The 18,836-nt window shown below is 47.6% G+C and overlaps 1 non-coding gene across 1 annotated transcript; it reads right to left on the reverse strand.

Annotated features, from left to right (window-relative positions):
• Positions 1 to 15,901: 15,901 nt before the first annotated feature.
• On the reverse strand, positions 15,902 to 15,973 carry trnae-uuc. Its single transcript has one exon. It is a non-coding gene; the product is annotated as a tRNA-Glu (tRNA).
• Between the last annotated feature and the right edge of the window lie 2,863 nt (positions 15,974 to 18,836).

An 18,836-nucleotide genomic window follows, 5' to 3' on the forward strand; every position in this document is an offset into this window, starting at 1 on the left:
ATGCTGTGACGTGCTCAGTGGAATACTGTAGTGCAGAAAACTACAGCTCCAGGGTATAATTTATCTCGCAGATGACAGGACATATCAGGCATTTTCCAGTATTGTTCAGACAGCTTTCACTGTTGTGTGCAAGAAATCAAGTGTTCAACACTGCTGTTACGACACTGACTTCCCATTCTAAAGTAGGCCATTAGGATTTTTGCAAAGAATTCGAGAAGCACTGAACTATTAGGCTTTCTGAAACCATGCTGCTACTATCTCTTGCTCATCAGTACTCCATGACTTACCTTGTGTTCCCTTGCTCTTATCACTGTATTCTTCTCAATTGTGTCTATCCCTGACATTTCCTGCTTCAGATGATGGGTGTTCTTTATACTTGGTTGGACTTTCCTTGTTCTGTGAAGGAAATAGGTGATATATTCTGGGAACAGTAGCATGCTTATACACTTGGATTCTATAGACGCAACAGCCAGGCCACCCTGGAGAAGGCTGCCAACAACACAGGAACTGAATAAATACCAACAGGTTTGAAGAAAAGCAAAATCAAATATGTGCGAAAGAAGTTCAGGAGTTTTGAGGAAAGTTTGTGATTTGTCAAAATGACATTTTCTGAAGTGAGCACAGTAGTTAATTACATTTTCATCTACAACTGTAATAATGGAGAGTTGTTCCATGCTCAATATGCACTTAACATGTCGTATTAATGTTGTCAATGGAAATCATAGAAATCAGGAATGATGTATAACGATCAGCTGAATCAATATCATCTATTATACATTATCACCCAAATCAAAGTTACATGTATCAGAAGGTATGAGAAAAATTCCAAGTTGAAGGTCTGAACTAGTTATCCCGATATTGAGCAAGATCTTCTGTCTGTTCATGCTAGTGGGATCTTTCAGTCCCGCTGACATTGCACCCCCAGCAAGGGTTTTCAAGCAGCAGAGTTGGATTCAATCGGAAACATCATTGACAGATCCCTTTGCCGCCCAACAGTGGGCCATATCCCACCGCCGGGAAACAAACAATGGGGAGGCTAGAAAATCTCGTCCACTATTTTTCATGTGCTCACTATTGACCTGAACACTATAAGTATAGGATCAGAATTAGGGCATTCAGCCCATCGAGTCCACTCCGCCATTCAATCATGGCTAGAATGTTTCTCATCCCCATGCCTTCTACGATAACTCCTGATCCCATTATTAATCAAGAACCTATCTATCTCTGTTTTAAAGACACTCAGTAATTTGGACTCCACAGCCTTCGACGGCAAAGAGTTCCACAGATTCACCACCCTTTGGCTGAAGAAATTCCTCCTCATCTCTGTTTTAAAGGCTTGTCCCTTCAGTTTGAGGCTGTGCCCTCGGGTTCAAGATTTTCCTAACAGTGGAAACATCCTCATCACGTCCACTCTATCCAGGCCTCTCAGTAGCCTGTAAGTTTGAATAGGATCCCCCCTCATCCTTCTAAACTTCAATGGGTACAGACCCAGTGTCTTCAACCGCTCCTCATACAACAAGCTATTCATTCCAGAGATCATTCTTGTGAACCTCCCTTGGATCCTTTCCAAGGTCAGCAGATCCGTCCTTAGATGCAGGGCCCAAAGCTGCTCACAGTACTTGAAATGTGGTCTGACCAGAGTCTTATACAGCCTCAAAAGTACATCCCTGGTCATGTATTCTAGCCCTTTCAACATGACAGATGGCCAAGATGATTTCGAAGGCATATTGCATGCTTGCCTTCATCAGCCGGGGCATTGAGTGCAGAAGTTGGGAAATCATGTTGCAGCTCTATAAATCCTTGATTAGGCCGCATTTGGAGAATTGCATGCAGTTGTGGTCAACCACATTATCAGAAGGATGTGGAAGCTTTGGAGAGAGTGCAAAGAAGGTTCACCAGAATGTTGCCTGGGTCTCGAGGGTGTTGGCTATAAGAAGAGGTTGAATAAACTGGGATTGTTTTCACTGGAAAGAAGAAGGCTGAGGGGAGACCTGATAGAGGTCTGTAAACTTATGAGAGGCATAGTCAGAGGCTTTTTCCAAGGGTGGAAATTTCAATTACAAGGGGGCACAGGTTCAAGGTGAGAGGGGGAAAGTTGAAGGGATATGTGCGGGGTACGTTTTTCACACAGAGAGTGGTTGGTGCCTGGAATGTGCTGCCAGAGGCGTGGTGAAAGCAGGCAAATAAGCAACATTTAAGAGGCATCTGGATGGATGCATGAATAGGGAGGAAATGGAGGGATATGGATTGAGTAAGAGCAGAAGGTGCTTTTTAGTTCGGGAATCATGATCGGCACAGGCTTGGAAGGCCGAAGAGCCAATTCCTGTGCTTTACATTTCTTTGTTCTTCTTTGAATGTTAATATTGTATTTGCCATCCTACCTGCTGACTAAACCTGCACGTTAACCTTTAGAGAATCTTGAACTAGGTCTCCTAAGTCCCTTTGCACTTCTGAATTCTTAAGCCTTTTCCCATTTAGAAAATAGTCTATGCCTCCATTCATCCAACCAAAGTGTATAACCTCACACTTTTCCACATTGTATTCCATCTGCCACTTCTTTGCCCACTCTTATTGCCTGTCCAAGTCCTTCTGCAACCCCACTCTTTCCTCAATACTACCTGTCCCTCTGCATGTCTTTGTATCAGCTGCAAACTTAGCAACAGTGCTCTCAGTTCCTTCTTCCAGATCATGAATATATATTGTGAAAAGTTTGGTCCCAACACCGTCCCCTGAGGCACACCTCGAGTCACCAGCTGCCGTCCTGAAAAAGACCACTTTATCCCCACTCTCTGCCTTCCGCCAGTTAGCCAATCCTCTATTCATGCCAATATCCCTTAACACCATGCACTCTTAAAACTTAGTTAACAACGTCCTATCCAGCACCTTGTCAAAGGCCTTCTGGAAATCTAAATAGGTCACGCCACTGGTTCTCCTTTATCTAGCTCCCTTGTTACCTCCTCAAATAACTCTAACAGATTTGTTGGACATGACCTCCCCTTCACGAAGCCGTGCTACTCAATCCTATTTTATTATGCACTTCTAAGTACTCTGCAATCTCATCTTTAATAATGGACTCTAAAATCTTATCAATGACCAAAGTCAGGCCAATCGGCCAATAATCTCCTGTCTTCTGCTTCCATCCCTTCTTAACAGGGGTATCATTTTAGCCATTTTCCAGCCCTCTGGGACCCTCACTGCCTCCAGTGATTTCTGAAAGATCCCCACCAATGCCTCCACAAACTCCTTAGCTATCTCCTTTAGAGCTCTTGGAAAGAATTTCCGTTGTGCCTCTCGAATAACCCCCCAAACTCCTGCCATTGCTGTTCTACTGTCTTCCCTGCTCGGCTCCCCTTCCAATCAATTCTGGCCAGCTCCTCCCTCATGTATTTGTAGTTACCTTTATTCAATTGGAATACCTTAACATCTGATTCCAGCTTCTCCCTCCCAAACTGCAGGGTAAATTCTATCATATTGTGGTCACTGCCCCCAAAGCTTAAAATCCCTAATCAAGTCTGCCCCATTACACATCACCAAATCTAGAATTGCCTGTTCCGTAGGCTGTCACAAGCTGCTCCAAAAAACATCTTGTGGATATTCCACAAATTACTTTTCATGGGATCTGCTACCAACCTGATTTTCCCAGTCCACCTGCATTTTGAAGTCCACCATAATTATTGTAATATTGCCTTTCTTATATGCCTTTTTTCTATCTCCTGATATATTTCCTGCCCCACATCCTAACTACTGCTTGGGGGCCTGTACATAACTTTTTTCTTTTGTGATTCCTCAACACAGATTCTATGCCTTCCGATCTTATATTGCTTCTTGCTGTCAACTTAATTTCATTCCTTACGAACAATGCAGCGCCACCTCCTGTGCCCATTTGCCTATCCTTTTGATATGACTCATATTCTTGGATATTTAGATCCCAGCACTGACCTCCTTGCAGCCACGTCTCTGTGATAGCCACAAAATCGTACCGACCAATTTCAATGTGCGCAACAATCTAATTTACATTGTTTTGTGTACGGTGCACATTTAGGTGCAATACCTTCAGTCCTGCATTGACCACCCCTCTTCTCATACTTTTCCCCTTTATTGCTCTGCCTGAAGTAAATTTCCTGTCACCTCCTATACTCTCTGCTTTATTACATGTTCTGGAAACTTTACGAACTCGCCTCAGCCCTCGGCCCCATTAACTAATTGAAAGTCCTCGTCATTAACCTGCACTTCTACAAACATCACTCATGGGGGGATTGTTGGGTTACGGGTATACGGGTTACGTGGGTTTAAGTAGGGTGATCATTGCTCGGCACAACATCGAGGGCCGAAGGGCCTGTTCTGTGCTGTACTGTTCTATGTTCTATGTTCTATGTTAGCAGCGTGAAACAGTGAGATTCACCTGTCACTCACAACCAAATACCCTGACCTTGCCCTTCCAGCGTAATCAGAAGTAGATTGGCCACTTTCCAGGGCCTTGAGCCCATTTGTGAGTTTACATGATACACAGTGTGAAATGATCTGATCAGGTGAGCCATAATCACACAGGATGTCTTTTCCAATTTCAGCATCAAGTTTATACCATGAGCGGCACAATAGCACAGTGGTTAGCGCTGTTGCTTCACAGCTCCATGGTCCCAGTTTTGATACCCGGCTTGGGTCAGTGTCTGTGCGGAGTCTGCACGTTCTCCCTGTGTCTGCGTGGATTTCCTCCAGGTGCTCAGGTTTCCTCCCACAAGTTAGGTGAATTGGACATTCTGAATTCTCCCTCAGTGTACCTGAACAGGTGCCATAGTGTGGCGACTGGGGTTTTTTTGCAGTAACTTCATTTTAGCGTTAATGTAAGCCTACTTGTGACACTAATAAAGGTTATTATTATTACCTTCTCCTTTAACATTGGTTTTCTAATTCTCTATACAACTGGACCCTCTCTCCCCACCATTTAGTTTAAAGCCCTATCTACAGCCCTCATTATGCAATTCGCCAGGACTCTGGTCCCAGCATGATTCAGGTGAAGCCTATCCCTTTGGAACAGGTCCCCACTTCCCCAGTACTGGTACCAACGTCCCATGAATTCAAACCCATTTCTCCCACACCAATCCTTGAGCTACGCATTTACCTTCTTAACTTTATTGACCCTATGCCAATTCGCTCGTGGTACAGGTAATAATCCAGAGATTAGCACCTTTTTGGTTCTGCTTATTAATTTAGCTCCAAGCCATTCATACTCCCTTAGCAGAACCTCTGTCCGTGTTCTACCCATGCCGTTGGTACCTACCTGCACCACGACAACTGGATATTTACCCTCTCACTCCAAGTTCCTCTGCAGCCCAGGTGTGATATCCCAAACCCGAGCACCAGGCAGGCAACACAACCTTCAGGATTCTCGATCCTGGTCACAGAGAACAGTGTCAATGCCTCAAACTACACTATCCCCAATTATGACTACATTTCTTTTCTCTTCCCCCCCCCTCCCCCCACCGCCCTGCCCCCACTTGAATGGCTCCCTGTACACGGTGCTGCAGTCAGTTTGCTCATCCTCCCTGCAGTCCCCGTTCCCATCCACACAGGGAGCAAGAATCTCAAACCTGTTGAACAGGGGCAAGGGCTGATCCTGACATGAAGACTCAGACCAGGCACAATAATAACTTGCAATTTGCAATATGGAGCTTCCGCTTCCTTTCACACAATAGCTCAGCTTCACTGCACAAAATATTGAAGACTCAGTCCAAGGTGTAATTCTTCCTTGAGATTTTGATTGAATTTATTTCCACATCAGGTCACTCTGTACCTCTGATTCTCTTTGCAGATCAGCCAGAGATTGTCACTCAGTGGAAGTTACAGATCTATATCTCTTTGCAGTCTCTTTACATTATCTCCAGCACTTAAGTTTTTACCTATCTTTATGTCATCAGCATATTTGACAACCATGCATTAAATCCTGCCACCCAAGTCATGATTAAATATTGTTAATAGTTGACGCTCCAGCATTGATTCCTATGACCCACCACTCATTATGTCTTGCCATCCCAAAAATGACCAATTGATGTCCACTCTCTGTTTTCTGTTAGTTAACCAATCGTCTATCCATGCTAATATGTTTCTCCCTGCACCATGAGCTCTTAGTTTGTGCAGTAACCTTTGATGTGGCAACTTGTTGTCTTCTGGTAAGCTAAGCACACCACATTCACAGTTTCCCCTTCATGTTGCTGTTTACTTCTTTAAAGAATGCAAAAGAATTCATCAAACATGGAGTCCCTACAGTGCAAAAGGAGGCCATTTAGCCCATTGAGTCTGCACCGGCCCTCCAAAACAGCATTCCACCCAGGCTCACTCACCGCCCCATCCATGTAACCATAACCCCAACTAACCTTTGCACACTAAGGGGCAATTTAGCATGGCCAATCCACCTAACCCGCACACCTTTAGACAGTGGGAGGAAACCAGAGCACCCAGAGGAAACCCATGCAGACACCAGGAGAAAGTGCAAACTCAACACAATCACCCAAGGCTGGAATTGAACTCAGGTCCCATGATTTATCTTTCAAACAAATGTTTAACTGTGCCTGATTTAAGATGTTTTAAAAACCCTGTTTTAATCTCCTTATTAATAGAATCTAGCATTTCCCTTTTGACAGATGTCAGGCTGACTGGGCTGTCAGTTCCTGCTTTCTGTCTCGCTCCTATCTTGAACAGAGGAGTTGCATGCAATTCCAGTTGATAGAACCTTTCCAGAATCTAGGGAATTTTGGTAAATTAAAGCCAATGCATCTACTATCTCAACACATGTCTCAAAGACACCAATTTGGAGGGGTTAGAGCATCGCCACCCGACGCCAAACCGGCGCCTGCCATGATTTCGGTGTCGGGAGCTGTTCTCCACCCGATCACCATTCCCGATTTCGGCGTCGGGTAACGGAGAATCCTGCCCCAGATTTTTGGTCTGTCTGGGAATGAAGGGATATGAGGAGTGGGTAGGGATTTAAAGCCTGAGATCAGCCACGATCAGATTAAATGGTGGAACAGACTTGACAGGATAATGATTTTCTCCTGCTTGTATTCTTTATTCTTATGGTATTATACTTCTCTGGAGTCAGGTCATTTTCCTCTGTCTCCAAATCTCAACTTCTGAACAGCTTTAAGAATGGAAGAACCAATTCATGATGCCTTCATCAGTTCCCACCAGTGCATTAGCGACCCAAAGAGGAGTTTCTCAGTTATTTCCAACCCCTTTTAAGGGCCTCAATTTTTACTAGGATGAATTAATGTTTGGTTAACATATCCTCCTGTCATCTGAATGGTCTTTCTGTCCGTGACAAGTAGAAGTCTGTGATCAGAGAAAAACATCGGCTTACATTTAAAGCATCGGGTGTGAGTCGTTGGGACAAACAGGAAGCTTACTTGGGGATGAAAAATCCACCTGCTTTTGTCCAGTCTTATTTACATGACGCTTCACCTGCAGGGTTGCTGAAGACATTGTGTGGCTTGGAATCTTTTGCTACTTCTACCGGGGGCTCTGCTGGATTGTCCAACTGCCCGATGACGCACTTGAAGCCACCAACTAAAATGGCCGTTCTGGAAGTCACCAGCATCAGTGAAGTAGCTCAATGATGACTAGTCACTCACTCTTTAGAACTGACGTGGACATCAATTAGATGAGAGGAACATTTTTGTTCAGTATATAGGCTATGAGGAGGTGGTTATCCGTGAGCTCTTTTACTTCAGTGATGGTAAAGTTGTCTCTGCATACCATAATATATAGGCCTGATGAATGGTGACCACTGCCTTCCAGCCAGGCAGGTTGCCTATGGAACCACCGTTGTGACTGTGACTGCTGTCAGTAGGGAACATGATGGTACTGTCCTGGGATTGTAATCCAAAGATCCAGGCTAATTTTCTGGCATGGGTTCGAATTTCGCTGTAACAGCCGTTGGAATTTAAATGCATGAATACATCTGGAATAGCCTCAGACATTTGATCATGACATTATTGCTTCTTGTCGAAAAACTAATCTGGTTCATAAATGCCCTTTAGAGAAAGAAATCTTTTATTCTTTCCTAGACTGGCCTACCTGTACTCCAGGCCAACAGCAATGTGGTTGGCTTGTAACTGGCCTCGAAAATAGACCAACAAACTACTAAACTGCTACATAATGGACTGCAGTGGTTCCAGAAGGCAGCTCAACACTGTTGTCTCAAGGGGAATAAATACTGGCCTCTAGTGACAGTCACACCTCATGAAGAATGGAAAGGAAAGGTCGGGAGGTATGACTGAATCAATTTTTCATGACGCTTTAACAGATACCAGAAGTAATGATGACATGCTCAAAATAGTCAGGACACCACCATCATCTCCTCGCCAACTCAGAAGATCGACGAGACGAAGGAAGAAACAAAAGAGACTAATTTGTAAATTCACTGTTGTTATTTGTATGATTATTACTCGTTTTGCTTTGTACAGATTTACAGGTTTATTGTATTATAGTTATACATTTTTCTTTGCTACAGCTCAGAAAATATGTTTTAAAAAAGGGGATGTAGTGATATGTATATATGTTGGTATATAAAGAATTAATAACTACATCATAATGTAAAACAACCACTAGATGGCAGCGCTAGATTCATGTTTAAATAAGTGAACTCAAAGGATCTTGGGTCTCTTCGAACCAGGAGTGACTAGACAATAGTGTTAGAGAGATATGGCATAGTTAGCACGTGTAGTTAAATATAGTTAATACTTATTCTGATTTACTTTATCACCAGTTATAGTTCTGTAAGAGTGAACAAACTCATTAGTATTTAATTTGTTATTCATTAGACATATTTTGCTTTGAATTGAAGATTGGTAGTTTCTGTGAAATCTCTCCATCAGATCATTCTGGAAGTAAAGCAAAGAATAACAACTTATTACAAACAAGTATTATAACAGTATGGGCAGCAGCTCATACATTTCTCTTGTAGTGGTATCTGTTTATGTTTAAAAATAAATTTAAACTTCCAGTTCATAGCTAAAAAGGATGGCACAACATGATTTTTACTGTAACAAATGATTGAAACACCACTATCCAGACACTATTATTGTAGGCAACTGATATATTAAACTATAGAAAGAAATGTTCCTCTTTTGATTCCAAACTCTCCTTAGAATGATGGTCCTTATAGCAGCAGTCCACAGGAACAGTCCACAGTCGCTTCCAGCTTCCAATGGGTTCACGCTTTTCCATTTTGTTGAGTTGTACTTTCAAGTTACGGTGTCGGGGCACTTTCCTCAGTTTGCGGGGAGTTTTCCAAATCCAATACCAGCTGTAAATTCCACTCTGATGATTTTTCTTCTCCCTCCCCCAAGCCCGATGATGCTCAGGATGAATCAAATGAAATCCTTAGACAATTGAAGAATGCATTTATTCAAATAAAGACTATCTCCCTCCTGAATCCAGCTTTTGTAACTCATGAAGAACCTGCAGCCTCTTATCTTTGCTGACCACATCAACCACTGTTCTTTTTCACTCTCTCTTTTGCTTCTGTGCCAAAGGCTTGGAGCAATTAAAATGATTTAATGCTTGCACAGCTGCTCTTGCACTTTTTTCCCAGGTGTGAGGACTTTGCACCTTGATCTGCCAATCCCTTGACTAAAACCAAGTACGCTGTCAGGCAGAATTCAGAATAGTCACACAACTTTCTTCATTTGAACCTAAACTTAAAGACATGGTCCAAAAACATAATAATCTTATAAACCTCATATTGGTAACACTCTGGAGATTCCTATTGCCAGATTTCCTCTTTGCCATCTGCGAGTCTCATAGTTTTCCCTCTGCTGGGCTCTCTTCCTGATTTTATCTGCTAGGGACCCTCTGGGTTGAACCTCATGGCTTGGTGGCTTGTTGAAAAATGCTTTTTGTGATGGTTGCCCCTCTCTGGTTCATGATGTTTTCCCAGGGGGCTATGATGGGAAGAGGGGTGTTCGGCTCCTTTGAAATGACTTTTTGCTGTTGCTTCCTGGTGCACTGCTTTAATCCTTGTCACTTGTATATAGCTTGAAACTGCATTTTGGACCGAAACTAAGTTACTTTCCAGTTTTTGCTATCGATATGTGACGATCCTATTTTATGTGCCGACAATTCCTGTCATACTCACATATTGACCGGTATTCTCCGATTCTGCGCCGGGTCGGAGAATCCCGGGGGGAGGTGCGAATCCCACTGTGCCATCCCGACGCCGGCTGCCCTATTCTCCAGCGCTGTTTTTCAGGGACCGGCGGGATTCCCGCCATGCCAGTGGGGGCCTGTTGACAGCGCCCCCCCCCCCCCCCCCCCCCGGCGATTCTCCGGGCCCCAATGGGCTGAGTGGCTATAAAGTTTTCCCCAGTCCCACCGGCGTGAATTACTCATCTCACTCGGCAGGACCTGGCAGGTAAGTGTGAGGGGGCGGTCCGAGGGGGGGGGCACGGGGGGATCCGACCCCGGGGAGATACCCCATGGTGGCCTGGCCCACGATCAGGGCCTACCGATCTGCGGGCGGGCTTGTTCCATGGGGGGCCTTCTTTCCTCTGCACCGGGCCCCTGTACGGCTCCGCCACATTGCCTGGGCGCCAGCGCGGAGAAGAGAACACCCGCGCATGCGCGGATATATGTCGGCCGGTCTACGCATGCACGGAAATACGCCGGATGGTCCACGCATGCGCAAATCCGCACCGGCCCTTTGGTGCCGGCTGGAGCGGCGCCAACCACTCCGGCGTCAAACTAGACCCCGAGAAATTGGAGAATGCCTCACTTTCGGGGCCTGATGACGCTGGAGTGGTTGGCGCCGGTTTTCCCGTCGGAGTGGCGACACAGCCCCATTTTCAAAGAATCCCGACCGACGTGTGTACCCCTTTGACCCTGTCAAATCATTCCTCTTAAAGAATTTGTGGACGAGGGAACAATTAACTATTTGATTGTTATTACTCAGAGAGTCCAGAGAGTGGGTAGCACAGTAGCACAGTGTGAGCACAATTGCTTCACAGCTCCTGGGTCCCAGGTTCGATTCCCTGCTTGGGTCACTGTTTGTACAGAGTCTGCATGTTTTCCCCGTGTCTGCGCAGGTGTACTCTAGGTGCTGCGGTTTCCTCCCACCGTCCAAAGATGTGCAGGTTCAGTGGAATGGCCTTGATAAATTGCCCTCAGTGTCCACAAAGGAAAGGTGGGGTTACTGGGTTAAGCGATAGGGTTGAGGTGTGGGCTTAAGTCGGGTGCTCTTTCCAAGAGCTGGTGCAGACTCGATGGGCTGAATGGCCTCCTTCTGCACTGTAAAATTCCATGATTTGGATAGTTATCCCGTCCATGTTCTTGTCATCTGTCACCTTATTGGTTGATTGTTCACACTGGAGACATCCTCGGTGTTTTGTGGTACAGTGGTAGGGTCCCTAATTCTGAATCAGAAGCTCCAGGTGCAAGTCCAAAGCCTGAAATTGTTGGTCATGGAAGGATGTCCATAACACGTCCCCATGCGCCCACCTGCAGGCAACAGGGAGGTGTTCACTAACAGGAAGGGGACATAGTCCATGGACATCCAGGCGGTATGCGACCCTCACATGAAGATCATGCACGTGTGCGCATGGTTCCCTGGGAGTGCACATGATGCATACATTCTATGCTATGTTTGAGGGACGCCCCCCCCCCCCCCCCCCCCCCCCGGCTGAGGGGCTGGGTGCTGGGCGACAGGGGTTATCCACTGAGGCCTTGGCTGATGACGCCCATACGGAGGCCTCAGACCAACGCAGAGATCCTTTACAATGAGGCCCATGCAGCAACCAGGGGTGTGGTGGAGCGCTGCTTTGGTCTGCTGAAAATGAGATTCAGGTGCCTGGACCGTTCTGAAGGGGCCCTGAAGTATCAGCCCGACAGGGTCACTCGCATTGTTGTGGTATACTGTGCGCTACACAACATCGCAATGCAGAGGGGAGATGCCCTGGTGGAGGAGTCGGAGGGTGAAGCCACTGGCAGTCGTGCCAACGCTGAGGAGGAGGAGGAGGAGGAGGCTGGTGGTGTGTCGGGCGCAGCACACAGACACGACCTGGGTGCTGGTGATGTCCAGGAGGCTGCACGACAGCACCTGCGAGGAAACTGGGCACGCAACGCGTTGGTGGCTTTAAGATTCATGCATCGCGTGCGACGGCATCGCTGAACACTACCACTAACACCTGCATTGCCAGTCATGCAGACGGTCAGCACACAACTCCCACCACGACCACTCCCCCCCCCCACCGCACCTCCGCTCTGCGTACACTGCTCCACTTCCAGAACACCCTTACCACTGCGGCGCAACGGTATGGCACGACATTGATGGCTGTGTCAGCGGGTGTGATCAGTGCCATGTGGAATGATGACAGCCCGCTCTGCGATGAGCTGTGAGCTCAGAATCGTTTGAAAAAGTCTGACTCATGGCAATAGCTGAACCATCCATCTCGGTGGTCGCTGAGTTCGTCAGGGACACTCCATCACGTGCCCGCGTGGGGTAGCTGTGGGAGGGGGTGGGGGGAGGGGCAGGGACTGCACACCCGTCACCGAAGTTTCACCGCTCATCAACCCCAGCGACACTTGTTCACCTTCACGATCCCCGTGGCAATCGAAAAATCACACAGTCTTACAAGTTAGGTGCAACATTGAGTTTAATGGTGAATATTATGTACAGGTGCCCTAGCCCCAACAACTAAACTGTGCCCTTCACCCGTGCCAACTTACTCTGTGTCCCTCTTCATTGCCTTACGGGCCCTACCGCTACATCTAAGTGAATCCCCAGATGGTACAGCAGGTGTGGAGGTGGACTGCTGAGAATCATACCGGGACATGTCTCCCCTTCGGCACTCGATGGGACGGGGGGAGGCCGAGCGTTCAAGGATGTCCCGTGCTGGAGTTAATGGGATGGGCCCCAGAACCTCCTCCTCCCTCGGGGAGCCCGGTGGCCCTCGGGCCTCACTGTGGGACGGAGGTGCGAGTGGGGAGGTGCCCCGTCGCCCCACCGACACCTGGCGCTGCCAGTCCTGGAGGCCTGCAATGGTATCGACCAGGGTCCGAACGTTCACTGAGACAGAGTCGAGGGAGTGAGACATTCCCGCCAGGGACTGTGCGATATCAACCTGTGAGTGCGCGACGCCATCCAGTACGTGCGTCAGGGAGTCGATGCTCTCCGCGACTGACTGCTGGGACTGTGCCATAGCCTGCGGGGACTGTGCCATGGCGTGCTGGGACTGGGCCATGGCCTGGTGAGACACAGCCAGGGCCCACAGCGCGCTGGCAATGTCATGTTGGCTCTGGCGCATTGCTGCCTGTGAGAGTGCAGCCCTGTCCAGGGCCCTGGATGACGCGTGCACATGAAGCCCAACGCCTTGCAAAACCTGACCCATGGCCGATACCGTTTCACCCATTGCCTCGACCGCGGATGTCACCCGTGCGGTGTCGGCCTGGGTGGCTGCCATGAGTGACACCACTCCCTGCTCCTGGACACGGTTTGACTCCTCTAATTGCGTCTGCAGCTGCTGTACAATGGCCTTCATCCCATCATTGTGTCCCTGGGTTTCAAAATGCATCGGCTGTCCAGGTGGGTCGAATAAATCCAGGAACCTGGGAAACGTCTGGGAGCCAGCTTGGCAGAATGCTGGGCCTGGGCTGCCCTCCGACCGTCCAGCCCCTCGGCTGCTCCGTCCACCACCTGCTGTACTGGTTCAGCTGTGTGGTGCACACCAGACCGTGACCCATGAGCCTCATCACTTAATTGCCCAACCGAGGTGAGTGTATCTGGGATGGTGGATGGTGTGGGAGACAGCAGTGCCGCAAGCTCGAGGTCCTCGTCCGTCAGAAATTCAGGAGTGTCCTGGTCCCAGTCATGTCCCAGCGCAGGGCGCACACGGCCCAGGTACGGTTCAGCGTCAGGTGAGTCCGTTGACTGCGTCACCGTCCTCTGTGCGTCTGGGTCCACTGATCCCGTCCTGTCCTGTCTCACGGCCCGACCTTCGGCAACGCACAGCCATAAAAGTCGTTACTGTCTGTCCTCTGTACGTCCCGCTCGAGAGTCCCGGATTTGGAGGATGGCGCTCCTGGCCGACCTCCTGCCACCTTCTGGTGTGCGACCCTGGGTGCGGTGGTAGTCACAGATGGTCGCCTGTGTGTGGCATCAGACGGCCCTGGACGTTCGTCAGCTGGCCCTGGGGAACAGAATGATACGGGGTTCGTTAGACACACTCGGCCGGGCATAGGATGGTCCAGTGGGCAGAATGTGAGGGGAGAGAGGATGGGGGGTCCAGTGGGTAGAGTGTGAGGGGGCAGAGTATGGGGGGGGTCCAGTGGGTAGAGTGTGAGGAGGCAGAGGATGGGGGGGGTCCAGTGGGTAGAGTGTGAGGGGACAGAGGATGGGGGATCCAGTGGGTAGAGTGTGAGGGGACAGAGGATGGGGGGTCCAGTGGGCAGAGTGTGAGGGGAGAGAGGATGGGCTGGGGGGGGGGGGGGGGGGGTGGGGGTGGGGGTGGGGGTTGTCATGCAGGGTTCTCTCACTTGGTTCTGCACCTCCAACCTTGCATTATGCAACCTCCCGGGTGGCAGATCCCCCAGCAAGGTCCAGTGCCCTCTGCTCGAACACTGTCAGGGGGTGCATAACGGGTGAACCACCTCCAGTTCTGTTGCGCTGTTGTGAGCAATATTGTCCTGTTTTTTTTTGGGGGGGGGGGCAGGCATAGATAGAGCATCACATTTAGGCAGGTATCATCAGGGCATTCAGATATTGGCACAGGGTGGGGGGAAAGTTGCAGCTACACTATGGCATCTCTCCAGGGGATTGCAGCGCTCATGTGGGTCTGTGACAACTTTGTTAACCACCCTCCACTCACTCTCACCCCCCCCCCCCCCCCTCGTGCCCACGGTGGGGGGGGGGGGGGGTGATGAGGGACATGGGGGGGGGGATGGTTGTGACCCGGGGGCTCCTTCGTGGCATGATGCCGACAAACAAACCTGGGACCCGGGAGCTGTAAAGCAACAGTGCTAACCACTGTGCTACTGTGCCACCCGCACAGAGCACTTTCAAGATAGCCGGCTGGGGTGCAACAAGGATCAACACCAGGGCGTCACATTGTTACAGTCTGTATTAATTACTTAGGCAAATGGACTGAAAATATCGTAACCATGTTTGCTGTTATATGTTACGTGTAGGGCTATAAATTGTCAGAGGGATAGAAGGAGCTACAAAAGGATGTGAAGAGGTTGAATGAGTGGACAATAAGGTGGCAGATGAAGTTTAAGAGAGGGAAATGTGAGGTCATTCATTTTGGTAGTAAGAATAGAAATTCTGAATATTTTCTAAGCCATGAGAATTTAAAAAATGTTGGTGTTGTCATACAAGAAATACAAGAAGCTACCGTAAAGGTATAACACGGAATTAGGAAGGCAAATTACATGTTGGCCTTCATTGCAAGATGTTAGAGTACAGGAGCAAGAAAATCTTCCTGCAGTTGGGCAGGGCTTTGGAGTACAATGCAAAAGAGTTGATTCCTGTTGATTCCCTTATTTCCCATAGCTTTTATTTTGACTGTATTTATTGGGCAGCCAAGAGCCAAAGACTTGAATGTGTTTTTCTAAGAATTATTTGTTAATTTCAATTGTGTTATGACTTCAGGTCAAGTGTGGCTGGAATTGACTATGCACAAGCTGAATGGATCATAACATAATTTGGGGGCTTGGTTGAAATTAAAAATGAAAATCGCTTATTGTCACAAGTAGGCTTCAATGAAGTTACTGTGAAAAGCCCCTAGTCGCAACATTGCGGCGCCTGTTCGGGGAGGCTGGTACGGGAATTGAACCGTGCTGCTGGCCTTCCTTGGTCTGCTTTAAAAGCCAGTGATTTAGCCCAGTGTGCTAAACCAGCCCCTGCAACAGTTTCTTCCCTGACCGGGAATCAAACCCAGGCCGCGGCGGTGAAAGCGCCGAATCCTAACCACTAGACAACCAGGGAAACCACTAGACCACCAGGGAAACCACTAGACCACCAGGGACCTTTGGAAAGATAGATGGCAATGTTTGGTTCACAGAACAAATTAAGTTTGAAGTAATATAACAGGATGACTCTGGAAGCTATTCAGGGCCTTCTTCAGATGGATTTATTTAAAAGGACTTCAAAAAGACAAGCTATTCAAATTGGCAGGTGAATTAAAAACAGAGGTAGCAGCTTAAGCTAGGAATGTAGAGGCAACTGAAGTGATTGCTCAGTATTTAAATTTGAAAGAAATACCAGAAACACAGCCTGGGTCATGACAACAATCAGTAAAATTAGCTAAAATCCAGTTACAAATGAAACAATTCGAGATGCAGTGAAAAGAAAAAGAAATGGAAATGCAGCAAAAAGAAAAAAAATAAAGGGCGCGATTCTCCCAAAACGGGAGAAATCGTAAGGCTGGCGTCAAACCCGGACGGGTTTGACGCCAGCGCGCCCCTTCCCGACCGGGAACCGATTCTGGTCCCCGGTCGGGGCTAGCAGCCCGACGCCGCAAGCTCCGGCATCACGGGCTTAACGAATTTCGTTAAGCCCGCTTGCCGGAGTTAGCGCCGGCTGACGCGTCATATGACGTCAGCCGCGCATGCGCGGATTGGAAGACTCCAACCCGCGCATGCGCGGATGACGTCATCGCGTATTTGTGCGAAACCCGCGCATGCGCGGGCCGGGATGCCCCTCAGCCGCCCCGCGAATGGATACTGCGGGGCGGCGGAAGGACAAATAGTGCGCGGGCATCGGGCCCGCTGCCCGAGATCGGTGCCCACCGATCGCTGGCCCATGGCACCCTTGGCACGGCCGTGGTACTGCCGTGCCAATCGGTGCCATGGTTATAAAAAGCGAGTTGTTCCCGCCATTTTTACGAACGGCCAGACCAGGTCTGTTTGCCGTTCGTAAAAACAGCGTAAAGGGCTGGGACTTCGGCCCATCGAACAGCTGTGAATCGCTGCCGGCCGTAAAAAAACGGCGGCAGCGATTCGTGTCGGGAGTTGGGCGGGGGGGGGGGGGCAGAATAGCGGGAGGGCGGGAAAAATGTCGAGAAGGCCCTCCCGCTATTCTCCGACCCGTCGTGGGGGTCGGAGAATTTCGCCCAAAGCTTTTGAAAATGAAATTAAAATAAGGAGGTGGCAATTAGAGGGAGGGAAAACAAGCAAAAGAGAGAGAGGAAAAAGCAAAGGAGAAAGAGAGGAAATAGCATTAGAGAGAGATTTCCAGTTGAAGGCACTGGAAATTAAAAGGGTGCAGCCATGAGCTGGAGGGGAGCTTAATCAGAGAATGGAAAGCAGTGGCAATATAGTTTATACAGGTCTCCTCAAAATTTGGAGAAAAGTAAATAAAACCTTTTTTAGAGCATTTGAGAAAGTAACAACCCAAATGGAGTGGCCAAAAGAAAAGTGGGCTTTAGCTATGCAAAATAAATTGCAGGCTATGCTTTCCTGTTGGAGGGAGTGTTTAAGAATTATGACGAGGTAAAAAAGGCTATTCTGGGTGCATATGAACTGGTTCCTAAGATATTTAAGGAGACAGCCGGGACAGACGTATGCCAAATTAATTCGAAAAGGCTAAGCAGAACAATTTTCATAAATGGGTACCCAGATTGGGAGTTCTGAAAGAGGTCATTCTCTTAGAAAAATTTAAAGATTCACAACTTCTGTGATAAGAATCCATGTTGAAGACCAAAGAGTTATAACCGCTGGACAAGCAGCAATAATGGCTGACGGTTATGAGCTGATCCATAAATTTAAACCATTGTTCTGTCACCCCCATAATTTTGAAAATGATTGGAAGTGGAGAATGAAAGGCCACTGTAGAGATTGGGAAGGGAACTTATATAATGAGGATAAATTAATGAATATGTGTTTATGATTTATGTTTGCATACCTCGTAATGAAACATCCGTGCCCTGCCCTTTCATTCCTTTTAGGGAGGGAGGTATGTAAGGGCCCTTCCTGTTGATTTCCTTATTTACCATTTATTTTATTTTGCTGTTATTTGATCCTTGGAGGTTTATTGGATATATCTTTTAGTTGAGCAGAGCAAGTGAGGAATTAAACGTTACAAAATAGTACAATGTGTTAGCATACAAACAGCAGAATTCAGACTTTTGGTATCCAAGTGATCAGAGGGACTCGATTTGATTGGTTGGTTGGAGGTCAATCAATTGGCCAAAAGGCATTTTCTGCCCAGCGACAGGTGGTGATTAGGTCCTAACCAAGTGTCTTTGAGAGAGCCAAGGAATGGGCAGTTGGGTCCAGGACGCTCATAGAAGAGACTGTGTGATTCTTCCTGTATCTCTCTCTTTCTCCAGAAAATCTGCATAGTTTCTGTATTTCTGAACCTACAGTGAAATCCATTGCAGGCTGCAAGCAGAAAGCTGAAAGCCTAAACTGAAGGATGGTGTGCTGGAATAAAACCATCTGAAAAAAAAAGATTCTTATCCTTTTTGCTTTTATTATTTTTGTATCTCTCTTTTTCCTTCTGTGTTTGTTTGTCTGTTAGTGTGTGTGTGTGTGTGTGTGTAGAGAGTGTAGGGCCAAGTTAAAGAGGTAGGGTTAGGAACTAGATAATAGTTAACCAGTTGTATTTGCTGCCTATTTAATTATAGTTACTGTTTTTAGTAAAATTAATTCTTTGAATTTACAAATCCTGTGACTATAGTTATTGGGCAGCTAAGGGTTAAAGACTTTGAGTGTTTTTCTAAGAATTATTTGTTAATTTCAATTGTGCTGTTGGAGTTGGCTGCTGAAGTGTTCCCCAACTGGAAGGGAACATTCCTGCCTGGTGATTGTCGCACGATGCCCGTTCATTCGTTGCCGCAGTGTCTGCA

The sequence above is a fragment of the Scyliorhinus canicula genome, chromosome 3 (genome assembly GCF_902713615.1).
Source record: "Scyliorhinus canicula chromosome 3, sScyCan1.1, whole genome shotgun sequence".
Lineage (NCBI taxonomy): Eukaryota > Metazoa > Chordata > Chondrichthyes > Carcharhiniformes > Scyliorhinidae > Scyliorhinus > Scyliorhinus canicula.